General features: G+C 37.6%; 1 protein-coding gene across 4 annotated transcripts in view; it reads right to left on the minus strand.

The window, feature by feature from the left end:
* raraa (retinoic acid receptor, alpha a) overlaps positions 1 to 22,203 on the minus strand; it is a 200,808-nt gene that overhangs the window by 85,841 nt on the left and 92,764 nt on the right. For all 4 annotated transcript variants that reach the window (XM_084134902.1, XM_084134900.1, XM_084134899.1 and 1 more), the window contains one exon: positions 12,259 to 12,315. The gene's annotated coding sequence lies outside the window, so the exon portion shown is untranslated. The remainder of the gene's footprint in view (positions 1 to 12,258; positions 12,316 to 22,203) is intronic.

Consider the following 22,203-nt stretch of genomic DNA (forward strand, 5'->3'; position numbering starts at 1 on the left):
TCAAAGGACGTCTGTTCTCAGTTCCTCACCCGCCAGCCCTGCTCATCCGTACAGTGTGCTGATAGCAGCCATTACGGCAGATTGCAGGTCAAACTCCTCTGGCAGCGGCTGCGTCTCATTAGTCGCTCACACTCTGGGAGGAACGTGATTAAATGTGATGGTTGAAGCTCACGAGCCGTGACTTACATGAGAGTTCACAAGTGCGCATGTTTGTTTGGGTTTCATATTTTGACACAGATTTGCACCAGAGGGGCGGCAGAACCTTGACCCTGACCTTTCACCTCCCGTGCAAAAATCAGATAATTAGTTCATCTGCCTAAAGCTATTAGGCTGCCTGGGGTAGAACGATTTTTAGCATGCTCATATTTGTTAATTGCCTATGTAAATTTATGAGAAAAAAAAAGTTCAGTTCTGAAATATGATTAGATGAAGAAAGTCACTGTTAAATAGCTGATCTAACATCATCTAAATTCTACATTAAAATGAGAAGACTAAATATCAGCTATATTTATGCTAATGTAGCCTACTACATTTCTTGCCTGACATATGAAATATGAATTTTTGTTTAATGGGGAGAGAAGTTAACTGGAGGCTTGTTTCCGCCACTGAACACAAATTTAAAAATCAAATTGCGACTTTATCTCACAATTCTGACTGTGAGATATGAAGTTATAAAAATCAGAATTGTGTGATATAAACTCAGAATTTTCCTCAGAATTGGACTTTAAACCTCACAATTCTGACTTTTTTGCTCGCAACTGCGTGTTCATATTTCGAGCAAAAAAGTCAGAATTATGAGCAAAAAAGTCAGAATTGTGAGCAAAAAAGTCAGAATTGCAAGATAAACTCGCAATTGCAAGAAAAAAAAGTCAGTTTATATCTCAGATTTCTGACATTATATTTTGCAATTGGGGGTTTATATCATGCAATTCTGAGATAAATTCAGAATTATGAGATAAAAAATATCTTTTAATTTTTTTTTTATTCCGTGGTGGAAATAAGCTTCTATAGTTAACAGACAATATATATATATATATATATATATATATATATATATAAAAAAAAAATTGCATATTGTTTTTTTTGTTGAGTATCATATTTGAAGTATCATACTTTTATGGCTCATATATACAGTATGATATAGGAGAATATGGAGCACATATTCGAGGAGGAAAAAATTATGTATTTAGTATGATGATATGTAAATGCTTAGTTTTATGATCAAAGTTCTATAAGTTTTAATTGTGGGGGTTAAACGTCTAATGTAATACAATACAAGGATGACTGAGAGAAAACATACATTCCTCAAAAGCCTGACGTGTCTTATTTTAAAACTCACATTTTAACATTATTTTCTTAAAAAATTGCTCCAATCCATTAAATGTTCAACTTAAAATATTATAAAAGTTATTCTTATCGTTTACTTTATGAGAACATTTCACAAGTCACATGTACCACGACCTGAAGGGGGGCTTTTTTAGAATGATATAAGACCTTTTACTTATTAAAAAGTATAAACTATCAGTCAGATGACAGAAGGCATGTAGTAGATTGTGTACAAAAGGTTTTTCATTCAGTTATGATCATGTTGAGAATTAAAAGGCCTTAGAAATGTGTAGGCTTTAAAGGCTTAAAGACAGCTAATATTATATTCAGCTTATATTTAGTTTAGATGCAAGCATGAATCTTCAAAAATAAAATATTAGGGCAGGTTGGAACTGTGTATATCTGTGTGAAAGAGCCCATCTCAGGACAGTTCATTGAAACCGAGTGAAACATAGAGAATGAGAGAGAAGGATGACCTCATTTCAGCAGTATATAAAATATAGTGTGTGTGTAAGACATGAGGGATCACACTATTGGGAGGGGGAGAGCTATGCTGTCTTAAGAGGAGATTGCCTGACCTGAATAACATATGTATGCATGTGATTTTGCCTCTATGTATGCGTTTGTGATGAGATCATACAGTTGATAGGTTTGCCCCCCCGTAAGCCAATGCATCGCGAGTGTGTGATGACATCACACAGGACACTACCTAAGGCCTGTCAGGACAAACGTACTGTCATCAAGTAAAATGCTTTTCACCACGTTACTCTTACTGCATGAGTGATTAGAACACTGCATGCTACTAGAATCTCTCTCTTTCTCTCTCTCTCCCCTTCTGTCTAAATCTGTGCTCTTCTCATTTCTTCCTTTTCCTCATTCTCTATGCTCCTTTTTATTTTTATCAACAGTATTATTTTTAAAGGGCCTGTAGCAGGGTTGTGCACCATTTAGAAATGTTTGGTGAAAGGCTTATAATTTGTGTGTGTGTGTGTGTGTGTACGTGCATGCATGCGTGCGTGTGTGTTTTATCTACAATATAAGTGTAGTTTTTAATAAAACATTTCATACTGTATCCATAAACATGTTATCAAACACTAAACCCAACCAGGGTTCTTGAGCAGTTGTAAAATTTAGATTTTGTTGCATAAAACAGAAATTACTTTACTGAATTTTATGTATAGCTACAACATTTCTCACTGTTAATTCTGAGAGACTATACAATAGTCAATAAAATATTAAAATGAAAGAAACTTGATGTTTTACTCACAGCATTGAATCATTGTAATAATGCCCATTTTAGCAATAATGATGAGACTGCTAAATGATATCGTAATATTAAAGTTACATTTAAATATTACTGGTTTGATGTTGATGAAATGGTATATGAGGCTAACCGATGAGGATGTGTGGGTACCTAAAATTCAAAAAGATTGGTAAACTCTATTAGAATAATAATCATTGTTTGAAATAGATAAAATAATAAAATTAAAAAAAGAACTTAGAATTTAAAATGTTAGGTTTTCATGTCTAATGGGGACTTTGACTTTCCATAGACATAATGATTTTTACACTGTACAAACTGTATATTCTATCCCCTAAACCTACCTATTTTTACATATTTATAAGCTGTTTTAATCATGGGGACCAAAAAATGTCCCCAAAAGGTCAAAGATTTTGGATATTTTGTCCCCATATGGTAGGGTTTGATTTTTTTATTCCAATTAATGTTTATTTTATTTCAAGTGACAGAATTTTGTTTTGTGTTGTTTGTTTTATTTTTAATTCTAGTTTTAGTTAACTGTAATAATAACCACCCTTCCCATGGTGCCTTAAACATGCCTTCATATGCTGTCTAGATAGGCAGCTCAATAGGTTTTGGAGCAGAGCATCTGGAGAGAGAGAAAGCAGAAGACCGCAAGCGAATGAGTGAGAAGTAAATTAAAAATAATGGAGGAAGTATGTGAGAGATAAAGCAGAGAGATGGGCCAACGTTTTATTGCCTCTAACTGCATTTCTGCGTGTCTCTATCTGTATTGTATTGTGCGGAGAGGGTGACGGCTAAGATGCAAATCGCTTTTCGCCGCAAACAATATTGCATTTCTGCGAGCTTCATCCATCCTAGAGAGAGCAGCGGAAAGGGAGATGGATGGAGCGCTGAACTTTAATCAGGAGGAAGCCTGGAGCGATGGAGACTTGCTTTGGTCTGTGTATTTTTTCTGTGTAGGATACAGATTAATCAATCACACGCACACATACACATACTCATCATGTGACCACGACTGACACTACGATGACAATCCATCTCTTTCCCATCAGCTTTGTTGACGTCCAACTCCCCCACACATCCCAAAATCACATCACACACGCGGTGCAAAAGACAGATGAGGAAAAACAGAATGAGAAAATAATCTCGTCTATGAGGACTTAAAACCCAAAGGACTCTCAAATTGACTAAACACGACTGTTCTTGTCCACCCTTTTCCATAACAAACACACTCACTCGCACACCAGCCAACCAAATTCTCTTAAAGTTCCAGCTAACTTTTCTTTTAACACAGCACATCCAGCTGGAAACAGTCGGATCCTCCAAATGTGTGATGCTTGAAGCCCCATCCTTTTTTCGTCAATGTTCCTGCAACACTTGAGTCACTTTCGATGATGCATCCAAAATAAAATGTTTTTAAATCACTAATGGACATACATTACATTCAGCACCAATGACAGCCAATTGCATTCTGTCTCTGAGGTCAGCTGACCAGTTTTAATGACTCACCCTATTCGGTTCTTATGATAAATATAGAGTAAATATATATAACTTTTTTATATTTTAGAGAAGCCACGTAATCATTGAAAAACTTTGTTTTACTTTAAACCATTGTGAGAACATTTTAGTGTCCTTTATGTCCAATGACTTTGTTAATCACAGCTTTTGTTAATAAAGAAAATGCTATTCTATAGGGTAAAATAGATATACATCTAGATGCTGATCGGTCAATAAGATTTCCTGCAGCTCTTGGCCTACAGCCGAATCACAGCCATGCTGAAATTCAGTACAGCAGCACTCTTGCTCATGTGATATAGCTACATTTGAATAAACTGTAATGCTGTTTTGACCAGTCAGCATGGGGACCATTGTTATACCAAGCCAATGATATAATCAAACAATGTGACTCTAACTTAATTTTTTTGCAAAACTTTCAAAAACATTCCTATACATACGATTCACTGCAGTTTCCAGCTAAAATGAACACTAGAGGCAGTAAAACACCAACTTTTTTTTCCCTTTTCACAAAAATTATGATTAGAGCGGTATTGACATTTGCGTCACAAATGTAGCTCCATATATATGACCTTTCTGATGTAGTAAACTTGCTCTGTAGCTCATCTGGTACAGCAGCATTCAACCCGATCTCACGGCAATTCGACCGTATTTTACTGTGGCTAATTCGTACGAATTTGTACGACCTCACTCATTCGAATTCACACGATTTTTTCTAAATAGTATATATTTGTAGCCTGGAAATCCAGACCTAAATCTAAAAGATTAATGGTCTGGCGTCGACTAATGAAAATCGGCCAGCTCGAGGGGCGGCACCAAGCATGCATTTGAAAATCTCACTGCACGCAATTGGATAACACTACGACCAATCACAACAATAAACCCCATATGCTTAGCTACCAGCAGAGCTAACTGGTAGATTATACTCTTACCGTATCCGGTCGGCAAAACAGCAAAAACGTCCTTCTTGCAAAGGAACGATTCGAGCGGCGTCTTCTGTTCCTGTTTTAGATAAAAAGCCAAGTCTAACTCGTTCATTGTAGCGGCCAAAGCCGTTTCAAACAACTGGTGTTCATCCATAGGCATCTTGCAATGTTTACTAATGACTTCAACGTCACAGCGCTGTCGTCAACTGTTTAGCTCACCTCTGGCCCGCCTATATCAGATAACCCGATGTGATTGGTGCAGCTCAGATCGAGGGGCATATTTAATGAGCATCATTACTCGACAGCAGAGTAACTCGCTGAGCAAATTCAACTTGTGCTCTCGCGAGAACTCTGGATTACCAGGGTAACATATTTGCCCAATTCGTATGAATTCATACAAATGACCTATCCCTGACCCCGCCCCTAAACCTACTCGTCACTGGGGTTTAGACAAATCGTATGAATTCGCCACCTCGTAAAATACGTACGAATTGGTCATGAGATACACATTCAAAGGGCTCAAAGACTTGTAGAAGCAAGCTAAAATGGCACAGATGCTTCAACAATACTGTTTATATCTCACTTTTGCTTTTGTTAACAACATCAGTTAGATTTATGGTAGGGTTTAGTGTAGATGGTAAGTTATTTTCAAACGTGATAGAGCATTAACATTTTAGCGCCACAAACCAGACATTTCATTTCTGAACTGCAACAATAGCCAACAACAACTAATGTATTAAAGATTTTGCCAGACTCGTTCCTCTATTTCAGATAAAACTGAACATTTTTTTTTGCTTTAGGCTACCTGTACTGTAGTAACATCACCTATTGCATTATTACAAGATGACGCAAGACAAAACAAAAAGAAATACGCAGATTAAAAAGGACACTGCACTTATGACAGACTGATATATTGAAGCTGAAGTCACTCACATAAAGACTGAATTAGACTAAAACAAAGAGGTGATGCGGTGCTGGTGAAAGCCTCTGCTCTGGAGCGCTCTCTTTCACATTTGCACAAAACTTTCATTAGCGTGGATGGCAGGGTGCGAGAGCAGCCATATCTGTTCCATTAGCGTCGCTCACCATAAATCAGACTAATCTCTCCTCGAGGGCGCACGCTAATGACACCGCAACTGCCATCGCCACCGCTACCCTTAACTCACACGCACCGGCGTCTGTCATTACGCCGCCCACCCCCGCACCAACCCAGATGAGCCAGATGATTGGTCAAAGGATAAAAAGACTGCTGCACACAGGCCACACCCACCTGAGGAGGAAAAACACAATTCAATGTCTTTTTGAGCTGCAGAACAGTTCTGAGCTCAGAAAAACATCAGGGATGGTTCACGCAAAAGTGAAAATTCTGTCATTATTTACAATCTTCATGTCATTTCAAACTTATAATTTTCTTCAGTGAAACACAAAAGAATGTGTTTAGCAGAATGTTCATTCTGCAAATAGCAGTCTCATTCAAACTGCCGAATAGTCAAAATTGGTGTGCAGCATTTGGTTACAAGACATATGATAACATAATTTCAAACCTTTGACGTACCAAGTTTGATTATGCATAAATGAAAATTCCATTTGAGAGCTTTTGCGGAGGGGAAGATTATCAGTGGATGACTACATAAATTTGGGTCTGCCTCAAGCAAAGCTATCATACAACTTCAGAAGACTTGGTATATAGCACATTAGTGCAAATTATACCATTTTAACAGGGAAGTGGGGTAAACTTTTTAAAGAAATTTTAATTAAAGTAAAAAATTAAAGTAATTTTCAGGAGAATTTTTTGCTTGGCCTCATTATGGATGAAGTTCTGTTTCGTTTTCGATTAGGTGTAAAAAGAAATTTGAAATACCTGAGCAGAGGTATACTGTTAGTGAACATCCCGAAGCCACCCTCATTGCAGGGAGCGGAGTTTAGATGAATATAAACATGTGCTGTGTGCTTCAATAACAACAACAGCAAAAACATAAAAATGACAGCGGTGAGAAAAGAGCAGTTAAGAAAGCGTCTGATTATACTGATGTGCACATGCTAGCATTGCTCAGCAATTGGCCACTCCAGTCAAATCATGTTTATTTATACAACACTTTATACAATAGATTGCTTTAAACCAGGCAGCTTTACAGTATTAAACATTAAAAAACAGTGTCAGTGTCGGTTTCAATTAGAATTACAACTTCAAATTCTACTGTACTATAAAGCAGCTCACCAGTATATTCAAATTTTTATTCGCGTCTGACCTCGCCGGACTGAATGGAAGAAATGAACAGGAGAAGATTGCTACGTCGAGGAAGGCGGAGCCGTAGAGCACACCTACCTACTATGTATTCGTCACAGACCAATGGTTGTAAAAAAAAGGTGTTAATCAGTCGGAGAAAACTTTTTTTTAAAGATGATTTTTTTTAAGTTGAACTTCTTTTTACTGAAGCCTCACATTTTTAGAATGCTGTGTCATGCGCAAGATGCTGCAAAAGACACAAGATGTCAGTGAAACACGTCCATATAGTGTGCGTATCATAGAAAAACAATGGAAAAGCAGAGATATCAGATGTCAACTTTAAAATTTAAATGTACATTTTAACACTATATGACACTGATTCTAATAGAAAGCACAGCTTCTCATTACCTCTTCAGGTGACTATTTCTTTTATTTGCACACGTCTGTTCAGTTCCATCTCATTTTTGTGGTTATTTGATATGATATGACCCTTCACAATATATATGCTTCATAATGAAGTCTAATAGAGAGCTACATATGGGAATTTATCTGTTCAATAAAATATCTTACTCACCTGTTGAGTAATAAAAACAGCATCTCTGCGTCTATATCAAAACACTTATGTTGAAGTCTGTTCTACCTGTTCCCCATAACACCCTCAGTTCTTTCCATCTCTGAAAAGCCAAGCCAATGTTGATTCTTGTTTTATTACGAGCTCTATCACGTTTTTTTTTTTTTTTTTAAATGGGTTATTCCCCAGAGGTTCGAGATTTAGCCGCTCCATGTCAACCTTTCTCGCTCATTGTGTCAACTAACCTATGCCACTCCCACACCATACACGCATCAAAGTAGCCGGAGCAACTTTCCTCTTTTTACAGATATGATGAGACACGCATGGGCGAGTGACGTATGTATACAATTTCCTGCGAAAACCATCCCACTAGGACTAAAGTATAAACACTTATAAAAGTCCTACCATAGTGAATCAGGGTAAGACAACACGTTTGGAAGAAGGATTGATGATGTATTAACTCATTATTTACATTTTGTTAAATTTGAAGAAAAAAAAAGTTACATAGTGTACCTTTAAATGGAAGTCAGACACCCTCAAAAACCCCTACGCGATGTACTCTCTTAATATGAAGGAATTTTCTGTGTTTTACCTGTATTTTGAATTATGCATAATTACAAGTAACTAAACCTAAACCAAACCCTAACCTTAACCCTATAGTACATGTACACCTACTTAATATTACTCAGTAGCCTACTCATTTGTGTAATTACACTATAACAACAACACCTTAAGTTTACCTGTCTGTAAACTTAGTGGATTATGTCATGGCAGAAAATTTTCAGCTCCTTTTCCATTTTTATAAGATTTATTTATTTTCTTACAGTGTATATTTTGTCTTTGGTCTTCGAGTTTGCAAGCCCCCAGTCACTGTTTACTTTTACTGTATGGGAAAGAGCAACGTGGACAACTTTGGTATTTAACAGAAAAAAGAAAGAGTTTGGAACAACATATGGGTGAGAAAATTAAGACAGAATTTACATTTTTGCGTGAGCACATACACAACCTCACATTACAAAAAAACTAACCCCCACACGCCGTCACACACCCATAGAAAACTCAACTGGAAACATCATCTTTCTCTCTTTTTATATCACACACACAGGGCGCTGATATTACTCATGATGGATAGCTCAATAGCGCCCAGCGCTGGGTAATGTGGCTGTGTTTTGATTGGGTGCAGAGTGGGCGAGTCATTAGCTTTTAGGATTTATGATTATGGCTTATCAAACAATACACACAACGTGACTCTACTACACACATGCAGTATCATGGGTAATCAAACAGCACGACTTATCCATTGGGAAATACACACAGCATTGCGTACAAAAGCTCCCAGCATGGGTCAACTGTATTTGAGTGAGGCACACAACACTCACAATACTGGATCATATAACAAAATTAAGCAATTCTAAAACTGCATGATTCATAATTGCACAATGTTAAGGGTGTATAAAGGACTAGTAATAGACTGATATCATATATTTTTCAATAAGTCTGTCTACTTGGACGATTATAAGACACCCCACAAACATGAATCGCTAAAACAAAAATTTAGCAAGTAAGCTCAGTAAGCACACAGCAACAAGATTATTTTTTTAATGTGAGTACAATGGGATCGTAACTGGTAACAGAATACAACCCTCAAAACTTTGCTTATGCATTCCAGTTCACTCATCACATTGGAAATAGAAAGTCCAGCATATTGTGGGATACAGTCTCTCAGACAGAGTGCTCTGTTGTATAGATATACTGCACATTTTGCCATATGTATTAGGTCATTTTGGAATTGTATGCATACAGGAAAACTAGAAAACTGAGAACAGTATACATACTGCAGAAATAGTATGAGTAGTATAGTGGTTAGATATTCTGTTACAGCACAGCAGAGACACATATGAGTATTCACCAAGGGCTCGTCTGCATGGCCCAATGCTTTCAGTATGTTTAAAACTTTCCGTAATAAAAATTTGTGCTATAAAACTATAGGTGTGACCAGGGCTGTTCTAAGGATTTGGCTTAGAGTGTTTGGAATGTATGGAGTAGCATATCAAAAGAGTACGCCATCCCCATCACACATCTTTAGGCCACGTCCACACGAAGCCGGTGCGTTCCCGATCCGATTTTTTTTTTTCCTCGTTCTAAAAAAAAATTCCGTAAACACGGCGTCGTCTCAGGAAATATCTGCGTACACACGAAACCACTGAAACCGACTGAAAACGGTGTAGTATATATGCCAGACCAGTATGAGGCGCTGTAATTCTGACACAGAGATACACTATACACGGAGAAGAAGACTTTGAGCATGCGCATAACCTTGCGCGCTGTATACGAACCAAGAAGAAGAGGACGAAGATTATCGCTTGTTGCTCACCACAGTTGCAGTGAAGCAATATATTTTGCTGTAATAAAGTTAGTAGGCTTAGTAGCTTCTGCAGCACGAACACAATCATGTAAGTCCGCCATTATTTTTGTTGCTGTTACGCGTGACACAGACGACACGTGATGTGATGACATCATCGTTTCACAAAATATACGGATTGGCTGTACACACGAAACCGCAAGGGTGTCGTTTTCAGATTTATCCACTTTGGGACCCGGTTTCAAAAAATAGCGGTTTCAGTCTCCCAAAACGCCGGATCCGTGTGGACGAAACGCCAATACGATAAAAAATGTATACGTATACAGCGAAACGCGTCTCCGTGTGGACGGGCCCTTAGAGACCACCACCACTCCTGGTGAAAGATACCCTATCCTACATTCAGAGACAAGGGAAAAAATTAGGAAGCTAGAGTTTTTGAAAGCTAAACCTTGTGGGAAAAAAAGTGCGTTTAATTGTATTGAATGTGCACATGCAGTGTACTTCAAATCTTGTATACTAGAGAAACTGTACTTGCAGATAATATAATAGATATTATAAATATTATATTATAAATATATTAATATATAAATATTAATAGTGCTATTAACAAAATTAACGCATGCATTTTGCGATTTGCGAAGTTATTCAGTTTAAAGCGTTAAAAATATTTAACGCAATTAACACAACATCCAACATCCGTACATGATTGCTCTATCATTTATGTGATTAAAAAGTGATTAAGTGATTAAAAAAAGAAACTTGCGCACAGAATTCGCATTGAATTCCCTATCAGTCAGTAACCTTTGACGTTATGTCAGTGACTGACGAATGGGGATCTCGTCTGAGAGCCCAATCACCTTTGAGTGGTAACAAAACAAGCCAGTGGACGAGTGAGATTTGCATCGTGAACCACTCCCCAGGGCAGGGCCGTGCACAGGGCCATGCACACCTCATCGGCTGAGGTGCCCCTCTCGCCCCCCTACCTTCCCCTCCCTCACCCCCCAGAGGATTCCCATAAAAGCGTTCCGTTATCGCTCTGCTAAAGATCCACTGATTCCACTAATCCGCTCCGTGTTTTCCTGCTCTCTCCGCAGCATCACTCGTGACAGTTCCAGAATGTCTTCCCATTGACAGGTAGATTACAAATTACAATCCACATTACAGACAGTGGTTGATTCGCGGAATTAGTAATTTGGTACATTTGTTTTTGTATTTCTATCGGTAATGTTTTGCTCCTGGTCTTCTAATAGTGCTAATAACTTGTGCAACATATACATGTTCTTTTTAGATAATTATAATTTCTTGTCTAATCAAATTACTTTACCTGTTCTGATCTCATATAAATAACACCAAATATGCTGTTGTCGGCACACTTTGTTGACAAAAAAAAAACAATGCCTTCACAAAAAAGAAGGCAGAGTGAGAAAGGGAGGCTTTTTGAAACAGGACATCCAGTTGGAAAAAGTGGAGACTTGATTTTATCCTTTGGGAATTAATTGGATTGTGAATAGTGGGTGTTACCAAAGAAACACAAGCATTGTCAAAACACAAGCTAATCTCTAAAACATAAGCATTGTCATGAGGAGGAAGAAACTGATGACAGTACATTTTATAAATCAGTCAGTTCAAAAGACCATAGGAAGTCTGATGCTTAGGGGATGCATATCTTTGCCACAAGCTAGAGACAGAATCACAGCGTTTTTTCGTTCTTTCTCCAGGACAATGAAATTACTCGAAACATACAACAAAAGCAACTCTAGAGTGGCTAAAGACCAAAAAGCTTGTCCTGGAGTGGCCTACACCTCACTCCAACTGAGTATTACAATGTTAAGACATCACTGCTTTTAATTGCTGCCAAGGGTGCTATGGGTGAATAATGTATTATTTTAGATTTTATGTAAATGTACAATACTGAAAAATCCAATGACTTTGGGACGATAGAACCGGAGGATCAAAAATGCTAACTCGTTTCCAGGTTTTAGAAGCACCTCCTGCAGCACATCATGAAGGCCTACAAGTATAATGTTAAAAAGTATTTTCTGCATGTGAGTAAGACTGTATTCATACCTGGTTCATTGTGTTTGTCTTGTGAGAGGTCAATCCTTACAGATCACATGTTTGTTACTAGGGAAGAAAAAAAGAAAGCATTAGTTTCCCTTTGGAAAGAAATAAAACAAATGATATTAATTCTCAATTGTTTCTTTCAGATAAGATTAAATGGATACTTTCTCTTGAGTCTCCTGTTTCTACTGAAAAAAGAACCCAGTAATCTCATGTGTAGCCTCAATTTTCAAAACATATCTCAACAATGTTTCAAACTGTGCACAGAATTTGTCAAGATACCAATGTCTGCAATCAAAACTCAGAGATCTCAATATGAGCTCAAATACTTCACATCAAATTCTTCCAGTTGCAAAGGCTTTTCCAAAATGTATGTAATGTTCAAAAATACCTTATTTTAGGCAAATTCACTAGCAGCCTCACATGCATCTTTCTATGCCATAATACATTGTGACTAACTCAGTTAGCAAATCCTAACTCAGTTAACAAATGGCAGACACATAGAAGAAATGCTCAATAAAACTATACATTTTATTCAATACAGAAATAATTTGATTAAAATAGATTGACTAAAACAGTTCAATCTAATTGTCAACCAAAGTTATACCCAGATGTGTTTTTATGCTTATTTAAGTTAGCTTAGCAACATGCTAAATCCAAACTCTACTGAAGTCAATTGTAAGTCGAGTCTTCTGTGCACTTTGTGTGACGCACTATTTCTACTTACCTGAGGTTTCCGCCTATGTGCACAGCATTTCATATCAGTGAGTTTTCATTTCAAGTAGCAAGCGTGCCTATGAAGACAGCAGGCAGCAAGACAACTCACTAGGTTTTGGGACAGAGTTCAAATGTGTTTGCGCATGTATGAGAAAGAAATGTTTGGAGAAGGAGGCAAAAGCAAGGCAGTTAGGAAAGGAAGAGGTAGGGGAAAAAGAGAGAGGAAGGGGGCTGGGGGAAAAGAAAAACAGGACAAGGTCCATTTTTCATCCCTCCTCCCTTGTAGCATTCATTCATCCATCCCCTCTAGTCTGACACAAGCTGAGAGACTAATGTCCATTGTGTCTGAGTGTGTGCGTGAGTCTAGCATGTTGCTTTGTCTGAGCTGAGTTCTTCTCATACTCATAGACAGACTCTGTTAGAAAACCTAGTGATCTGCCTCACTTCCTGCATAGTCTTCTGTGGCAGCATCCTCATTGAAATGAGATCTAATATGTTACTGATTTGAAATGCTTTACAGCTCCACACACACAACACAGCTTAGCATGGAAGAGATATCTCACAATTGTAGACATTTTGGTAACACTGTGTACAAGGCATTATGAAGATATTAATGCATTATATCTTTGTATAAATAAGAATTTATAAAATGCATTATAATATTTGCAGATTCATCTTTAATTGGTTGGGTGTCATGTGTTTAAATGCATTATACCTTCTAAATGCATGCATAACATAAGTGGGTAACACTTTATTTTACATAGTAAGTTTAAGTTACTATAGTAATAACTATAAATTATTATATTACTATAACTAACCCTAAACCAAACCAAACCCTAATCCTATAGTAAGTACATGTCGTTCTATTACTCAGTACTTAAATGTATAATTACAGTGTAACAAAGACACCTTAAAATAAAGTGTAACCCATAAGTGTTACAATTATTATAACTGTGGTTAAAGTTATTTGTGAGACCATGCAATGCATTATAAGGTAAATTACAAGGCATAATTAATGCATTATAATACTTTTATAATGGCTGTGACTATTTCAGTAATTAATTTATTATTATGTTTATTTACAATTGACATTGTTTTCCCTTTATCCGCCATCCTGGAGTCTTTCGCAATGCATTCTGGGATTGTATTAAAATCTGTCTCTACAAAAGACACATGCGATGCTGCTTTTGAATGTGGTCCATCTTAATCAACGAGATGTTCCATTGCGTAGAAACTAATCGCAGACCTCTACTCAACAATCAAACGGCGCAGGGTGAGATGCAAGAAATTTTCAACAAGCAGAGGCTGAATGTTATAGTGATTTTACAATGGTTAAAGGGGTTTTAGTCCTTATTGCTTTATAATACCTTTAAGTGGTAAAAAAAAACACTGCAACAAAACCTCTTAGCTTACTGGCTATATAGCCTTATTTAGTACTTGGCTTATTTGCTAAAACAAAATATGTTTGGCATTCCAATGGGAAAAGTACAAACTGTACAAAAAGTGGCCAATTAAATGATCTTTAGTCCTACAGGTGTGTGAGAGAGACGGACAGAAGCGCATTTGTGAGATAAACAATGAGTGAATTGACTGTGTGCTGAAGCATTATACAGCATTCAGCACAAGCCAAGTCCATCAAATCCATCACACACACACTCACACACACAGAGAGAGAGAGAGAGAGAGAGAGAATAATGTAGGTCAGAATAATACATCAGCTCACAGTCAATTAGACACTGCGTGTGTTTACTTGCTGCTGGTTTTATGTGTGGGCGGACAGCAGGAGTTGAACATGTGCTCGAAACGTGTGTGTGTGTGGGGGGGGGGGGGGGGGGGGGTAGAGTTGGGAGATGGGGTCCTGGTAAACCCTATGATATGGGGACAAAATGTTCAAAATCCAAAATCCATTTCCTTATGGGGACATTGTTTGGTCCCCATGAGGAAAACAGCTTATAAATCATAAGTGATGCTTTTTGAAAATGCAGAAGGTTTTCTGTGATGGGTAGGTTTATGGGATAATATAAACAGTTTTGTACAGTATAAAAATCATTATGTCTAATGAAACTCCCCATAAAACATTTAAACCCAACGTGTGTGTGTGTGTGTGTGTGTCGATGCCAGTCAGTGGTCAGTGTGAACATGTGGTTTAGATTCATTGAGCTGGCTGTACTGCTGGCATCTCTCCAGAGGGAAAGACCTTCACAAACACACATTTCTTTAGTTTACTGCCTGTTCTTTCTCTTCCCTGACACTCCTCTGTCAGCGCCATCAATCCATCCATCACCGCTGTGAATGGATAGGAAGGAAGAGTGACAAATAAGATCTCTTTAATATCTCAATTGTTTCAAATGGAGACTTCTGCATTTCAGATTTTTGCACACAAAAAAAAATTGGAAGCAACATATAAAAAAGTTTTTGGAACAAAGTGCAGATAAAGTAAAGATGCAGGGTGCAGGTCAAAAAGTCCAGGATTTCATTAGGTCTTACGTGCTCGTCTGACGATTTGGAGTGACAATCACAGTAATTTGCAGAAGTTGAAAGTTCCCAGATTACAGTCATTCACCATAGTTAACCGACTCCACAATATCATTGCATCACACTGTCCATTTCCCCTTCAAAGACTCTGTGAGTGCTGTTTTACATTTATAAAAGGGATTACTACATACAGTTGTGGTCAGAATTATTGGCACCCCTGGTAAATATGATCAAAGATGGCTGTAAAAATAAATCTGCATTGTTTATTCTTTTGCTCTTTCATGACTTTTTTTTGTTTTGTTGCAAAAATCTAACTTTCATTGGAGTAAAACAATTGAAAGTGGAGGGTAAACATTATGAAATAAATGTTTTTCTCCAAAACACGTTGGACACAATATTGGCACCCTTTTATTAAATACTTTTTGCAACCTCCTTTTGCCAAGATAACAGCTCTGAGTTTTGTCCTATAATACCTGTTGAGTTTGGAAAACACCTGACAAGAGATCAGAGACCATTCCTCCATACAGAATCTCTCCAGATCCTACAGATTCCCAGCTCCATTTACATTTGAAAGGCAGGTAACACAGCACTGGTCCGAAACAGTCACATTGGCCCCAGGCCATCCTCACTGTCAAACCATGAATTTTGATGAAAAATTATGCCTCAACTTTCATTTCTGCAAAACTCCAACCTATACATAAAGTTCCCTGCAGTTTCCTGCTGAAATGAACACTCAAGGCAGTAAAACGGCAACCATTTTTATTTCTTTTCACACAAATTATGGTTAATAAAGAATTATTTTCAATTGGTTCCTTGCATAATACTATGATGTGGTCTAGAACTACTTTTAGTGCATGATTTGTAAACTAATACATTTTGACTAATACATTTTGACTTGGCTTGTCTGACATAAACTTGCTCGGTAGCTCACCTGGTACAGCATTGCACTTGAGATAAAAGAGCTAAAAAAAAAAGCTCAAATTTTTACCTCACGTTTGCTTTTGTTAACCTTATTGGTTAGGTTTAGTTTGGGGTCTAGTGTAGGTGGTGCGTTATTTTTTTTAAACTGTAGAGCATTAACCTTTAAGCGCCACTCACTGGACATTTAATTTCCAAACTGCCGTGATGCGTACAACAACCAACGTAATAAAACGTTGCCAGATTCATGTTCATCTGGTTTGGATAAAATAGAACGTGCTTTTTGCACCACTAACTGAACATTTCACTCTGGAAGTTATGCAAAACGTGTAATTTTGCCACAAGCACGTATTTCCAATGAGTCTCAGATGGCATTGTTGGTTGCCAATAAAAATTTGCTTGTTTATGTCTAAAGTCAACTTAGATTTTTTCGTAGATTAAATAGATCATTAGATCATGTGACATTATGGTGCCTTCAAAACCGGTCTGAAAGCTGTTTCCTCAGGAGGTGCCTCCATACAAAAACTCTGTCTGTGAAGTCATTGACTAACTGGGCAGGAAGGCAGCTGCCTTAGGTGTCGGACATAACTGTCTCTCAACCCCTCCAGCCTCGAGCTGAACAATTACCTCTCCATCACACACACAACACACACTGACAGACCCTATCAGACCAATGATTCCGGGGTCACCATGTGTGGCATTCTCCAGAATAATGACCATTCTGATCTACCGATTTGATTATGGTCATGAGAAAACACTTGCATTATATGCGAGTGTCTGTGTGTGCATTTGACAACAGCAGATTTCTCTGAAATATGGATAGCTGTGCTCTATGTAGATTTGACATTTGTCTATTTTGTGAGTGTGTTTAAGTCTAAATCACCAACCCACACTAATGGTGTCAGGGTTCGGGGTGAGGTCCTGACTATGATGACCAGAGGTTGCCCTGCACACTGCCTGAACATTAGTCCTGCATAAAGCACCACATTAAGCAGACCATCCTATGAAAATACACACACACAGTTCATTAAGAGCTGGAGAAAGCAACAGGAACACTTAATGGACATTTAATGATGCTTACAAACAAGACAAGAAGATATTAAAGAACTATGCGAGTGTTTTTTTGTCATGATGCGAAATGTTTAAAATCAGTAATTGTGGCTTAAGAATTAATATCGTATCGTGGGGCCTCTGGTGATTCCAATCCCTGATTAAATGTAATTTCCAAGGACGATAGCTATATTCCATTTTAAGTTTTTCTCAGTGACCTTTTGACTGAAGAAAGCAATACATCTAAGAAGTTAGCTTTCGTGTGACCCCTTAATTGAGGAGTTCACTTATAAAAATAGGTCTTTTAGACCAGAGTTAAATAAACTTTAAAAATGTTTACTGGCTTGTTCGCATCCATAAGATGTTTTGAAAGGAATCATTCTGTCACTGATGTCTAAACACTGTAAAGGTTTGTGTACTGTAAGAAGCCTTTCACATGACTCGCATAAACTTTGCCCGATGCGCTGAAGTCATCAGCATCAGTTACAGCATCACACAAAAGAAGAAAAACAGCACTTAGAAGAGTTCAAACTTTAACCCTGTCTTATGAATTTAAGAGTACAAAGGAAATTTTTTTTTTTATAACTGGTCAAACTTTATGCTGTTAAAACAGTAGCGCACCTGCATTGAAGTCCAGAGTTTGAGTTTGAAGTCAAATCACTGAATTGCACACAGTCACTGGACACTTTTGCATTGCCTACATCAACTTTACTCAAAAGCCAAATGAATTTACATTTCAGAATGAACACAGAAATGAAAGAGAGCAAGATGTGGAGGAACCCCCAAAATTATCTACAACTACAAGTACTGGAAGTCCAAAACTATGTTCTCGACCAGTTTAACTGTATTTATTCCAGAAAACTGTAGAACAGAAAACTCAGTTTTCGCAGAAACCATTAACACGTCTAGAATGCAACAGAATGCAAAACATTCCAACAATCAAATCAATCCTTTGGTAGTATTGTGTGAGTATTGACAGAACGCATTAGGCAGATGAATGGACAGTGAATGCACTGTAGTCATGCTCTAGGGAAAGAGTGTTTGTTGGATTGATGGGTCAATAACCACTACACTCTAAGGCATCATTAGTCGCAATTCTCGGCAATTCTGCCTGTAACAGCATCCACTTGGGCCATTCGTTAAGATAAACCAATCAGCTTCCAGCTCCGCAGATGACTTTAATCCATTACCTCTCCAAATTCAAACTAAAGCTGAAAATATTAGCCTGATGGTTAATATTAAATGCATCTGTTCTTGGATATCATTGAATAGGACTTCGGTATAAGTGAAGGTATATAACTGTGGCTTAACATTTACATAACATTTAAAAAAATATATTTTTTTTTTTAGTCGGTGAGTGTACTACCAATACCGATCCGCAGCACTTTAAACGTGTCTGCTGTAGTTCAAAGCCGCTGGAAAGCATTCAATGTCTCAGATGCATTTATCTGAGTGTGTATGTAGGGAGACCTGGTAAAAGCAGGTGGGCTGTGACCGATGACCCACCAGAAGACAAATGCTTTTAGCAGGAGGGCTGCTGACATTTATGTTTCATGTGGTAATGGACGATGACCCTCGAGGGTCAAGAGTCAACCTTGCTGAGTCATTCCAGCACAGTGGACAGCAGCTGAAACTTGAGCCAATCAAAACAGAGCGTGCCGCCAGCAGGCACAGCACTGAGCCATAGAGAACAACACTGAGCCAACAAAACAACATATGAAGAGTTCAGATGCAAAAGCTGCTTAACGCCACCCCCGTCAAAAATTCGATAATAATAGTGAGCAAATGCTCTCCGCACATAGTATAAGTTTATCAAATACTTTAGCTTCAAATTCACTAAATCCAACTCATTTAGTTTAGCCTATTCAGAAATACCGGTTAGTTGGCAGAAACCGCTAAAAGCACTTCCCTTTGCCAGCAAACTCCTCTAAGTCCACAGAAACAGAATCAGATGACGCGAATCGAATCATATGATTTCAAGATGAATGATGGTGTGCGTATGAGCCGGCTTTCAATTGCCGAGCTGCAAGTTTTTAGCATGTTTTGTCCATCGTTACAGTGGCAATGACAGGATTTCATGAGTAGCAAGTAAACACAACTTGTGCTGCTGTAAAAATCTGACAGAAACGGACGCGGCAGTCACTTACAGCTCCCCCTACTGTGTGGATCAGTTTCTTCATTGTTATATTTTGAATTCTGCTTTTATTATTTTTAATGTTTCCAGTTGCATCTTTAGTGATTTTGCAACTGTTTACGTCTTGTTGTCCAAATAGGTGGACTTTTTTTTGCAAAAAAACACACATGGACTTAGCTGGTTTTGCAGCAAAAGACAGTTAAATTTGTTAAATACCAATGAATTGACTAAAGTGACGTTTAAAAAAAAAAAAGGCATTTTAATAACTGATTAATAACCCTTTCATTGCCATTAAAGTGAAATGACTGAATCTAAACATAGGTGCCTGCCTGATAAAAAATGAGAACTCTTCATATGTTTTGACATGTTATTGCACTAATCAGAATTTGATTAATTCTATTCTACAAGTTGTAGAAAGTAAAATGCTTCTCCGGGACTGGAACAAACAAACAAATAAATAAATATGTGTCTTTCTGGGACTCCAGAAAGGAGCTAATTCACAAAATAAATAAATAAATACATTCCATAATGGAACTAAGCCACAATTTAAATAAATAAACAAACAAACAAACAGATAAATAAATAAGGTAATTTGCAAACTATGGCAGAGAGAAAGATTTGTAGTGAATAACACTTTCTCAGTCTGTTCCTCGCACAAAGCTATTGTATGACTTCAGAAGACTTTGAGCATAGTGCATTATCACTTTTTATGATAACTTTGTAACATGCTGCTCAACAGCCTCAGTCTCCATTCAACTTTTAGTGTTTCACAGAAGAAAGAAAGTCAAACTGGTTCGGAACAACATCAGGGTGAGTAAATGATGACAGAATTTTAATTTTTGGGAGAACTATTCCTTTAACAATGTAACTAGGGTCAATTTTGAGAGAAAGACAATGACCTAGAAAGACAGACAGAACAAAAAAAGAATTTGGCACTAACAGGGACAAAAGACAGAATGAAGAGGAGAAAGAGAGATACCAGCTGCGGAAAAAGAGAAGGTAGCCTGAAACACTGCTAACACACAGAGACAGAGAGAGACAGCCAGAAGAGATGGTTATGTAATATCCACAAAACACTGAGGCAGTGTGATCAAAGGCTTGTGGTGTAGAATGAGGCCTGAGGCTCACACACAATTAGACAGACGGTTTTCATAACATCAAATGGAGTGAATTACCTCAGAAACATATTCATCTTGGACAACCATTAGAAGGGGGTCTCAACAGTTTCTCCAAGACAGAAATGTGATTCAGTGTGACTACACACTAGAGCAGTGGTTATCATTTGGTGGGTCACTACCCAAAAATGGGCCCACGGTCTCTTCAAGTCAAGTCAAGTCAAGTTTATTTATATAGCGCTTTTCACAATACAGATTGTATCAAAGCAGCTTCACAGTATTAAATTAAAATAATACATCAATGCTTGTTTCTAGTGGAAAACGTCCACGTTTGGTAATGCTGATCAATAGTATTGTTGATTGATTAATTAAATTAAATATCCCCAAATATCCCCAACTGAGAAAGCCAAAAGCAACAGTGGCAAGGAACCGAAAAACTCCATCAGGTGACCTAATGGAGAAAAAAAAAAAACCTTGGGAGAACCCAGGCTCAGTCGGGGGCCAGTTCTCCTCTGGCGTTTTTATGAACTAGAGGTCGGATTTAACTATAAGATTAAAAGTATTATATGAATGCCTGGCTGAAGAGATGCGTCTTTAATCTAGTTTTAAACTGGGAGAGCGAGTCTGAGCAACGAACAGTATCAGGAAGACTATTCCAGAGTTTTGGAGCTAAATGTGAAAATGCTCTCCCTCCTTTGGTGGATCTGGATATCCTAGGAATGACCAAAAGCCTCGAATTTAGTGATCTTAAAGAGCGCGATGGATTATAGGGCGATAGCAGATCCGTTAAATAGACTGGAGCTAAGCCATTTAGGGCTTTATAAGTCAGTAGCAATACCTTGTAATTAATACGGAACTTTATAGGTAACCAATGTAGTGATGATAAAATTGGTGTTATATGATTAGGGTTGGGTATCGTTTGAATTTGAACGATTCCGATTCCGATTCCAATTCCTTGTTTCGATTCCGGTTCTTAACGATTCTCGATTCCGATTCTTTTAAGAGGTAGGGTCAAAAAAGTTTAGATCAATTTTAATTCTATGAATTTTTTACTTTTTATGAACTTTACTATGAATTTCTCACAGGGCTGTTTTCAACTACAGTACAATATAAATATCAAATCTATTTTAAACAATTTTTTTAGGATATTTTAAATGAGCTAGCTAACCAACGGTCTTTCTGAAGGAAATAGTCTGACCTAAATGGGCTATCAGGTAAAATAGGCTAAATAAGGTTGTTTACACTCATGTGTAAATGTGTTTTCATCATTTATTTATTTATTTATTTTACGTTCGCCGGCATCGCGCGCAGTTTTCAAACGAACGAGCAGAGGACGAGAGAATATGGTTGTAACTTGCAAGATACCGAAGAATAAGAAAACATCATATAAGTACGTTTTTAAAGTTTAACGTCAGGGTTGTTTGCTCTGAATACATTTTATGAGGCACTGTGAGTTAATAGGGGAACGTGAGTAAAATGAATCCGATCGCTCAAACCACTTCAGGAGGTGGCCTGGGCCGCATTCCAGACGAAACTGGACAA

Source organism: Abramis brama (genome assembly GCF_963993115.1).
Source record: "Abramis brama genome assembly, chromosome: 14".
Lineage (NCBI taxonomy): Eukaryota > Metazoa > Chordata > Actinopteri > Cypriniformes > Leuciscidae > Abramis > Abramis brama.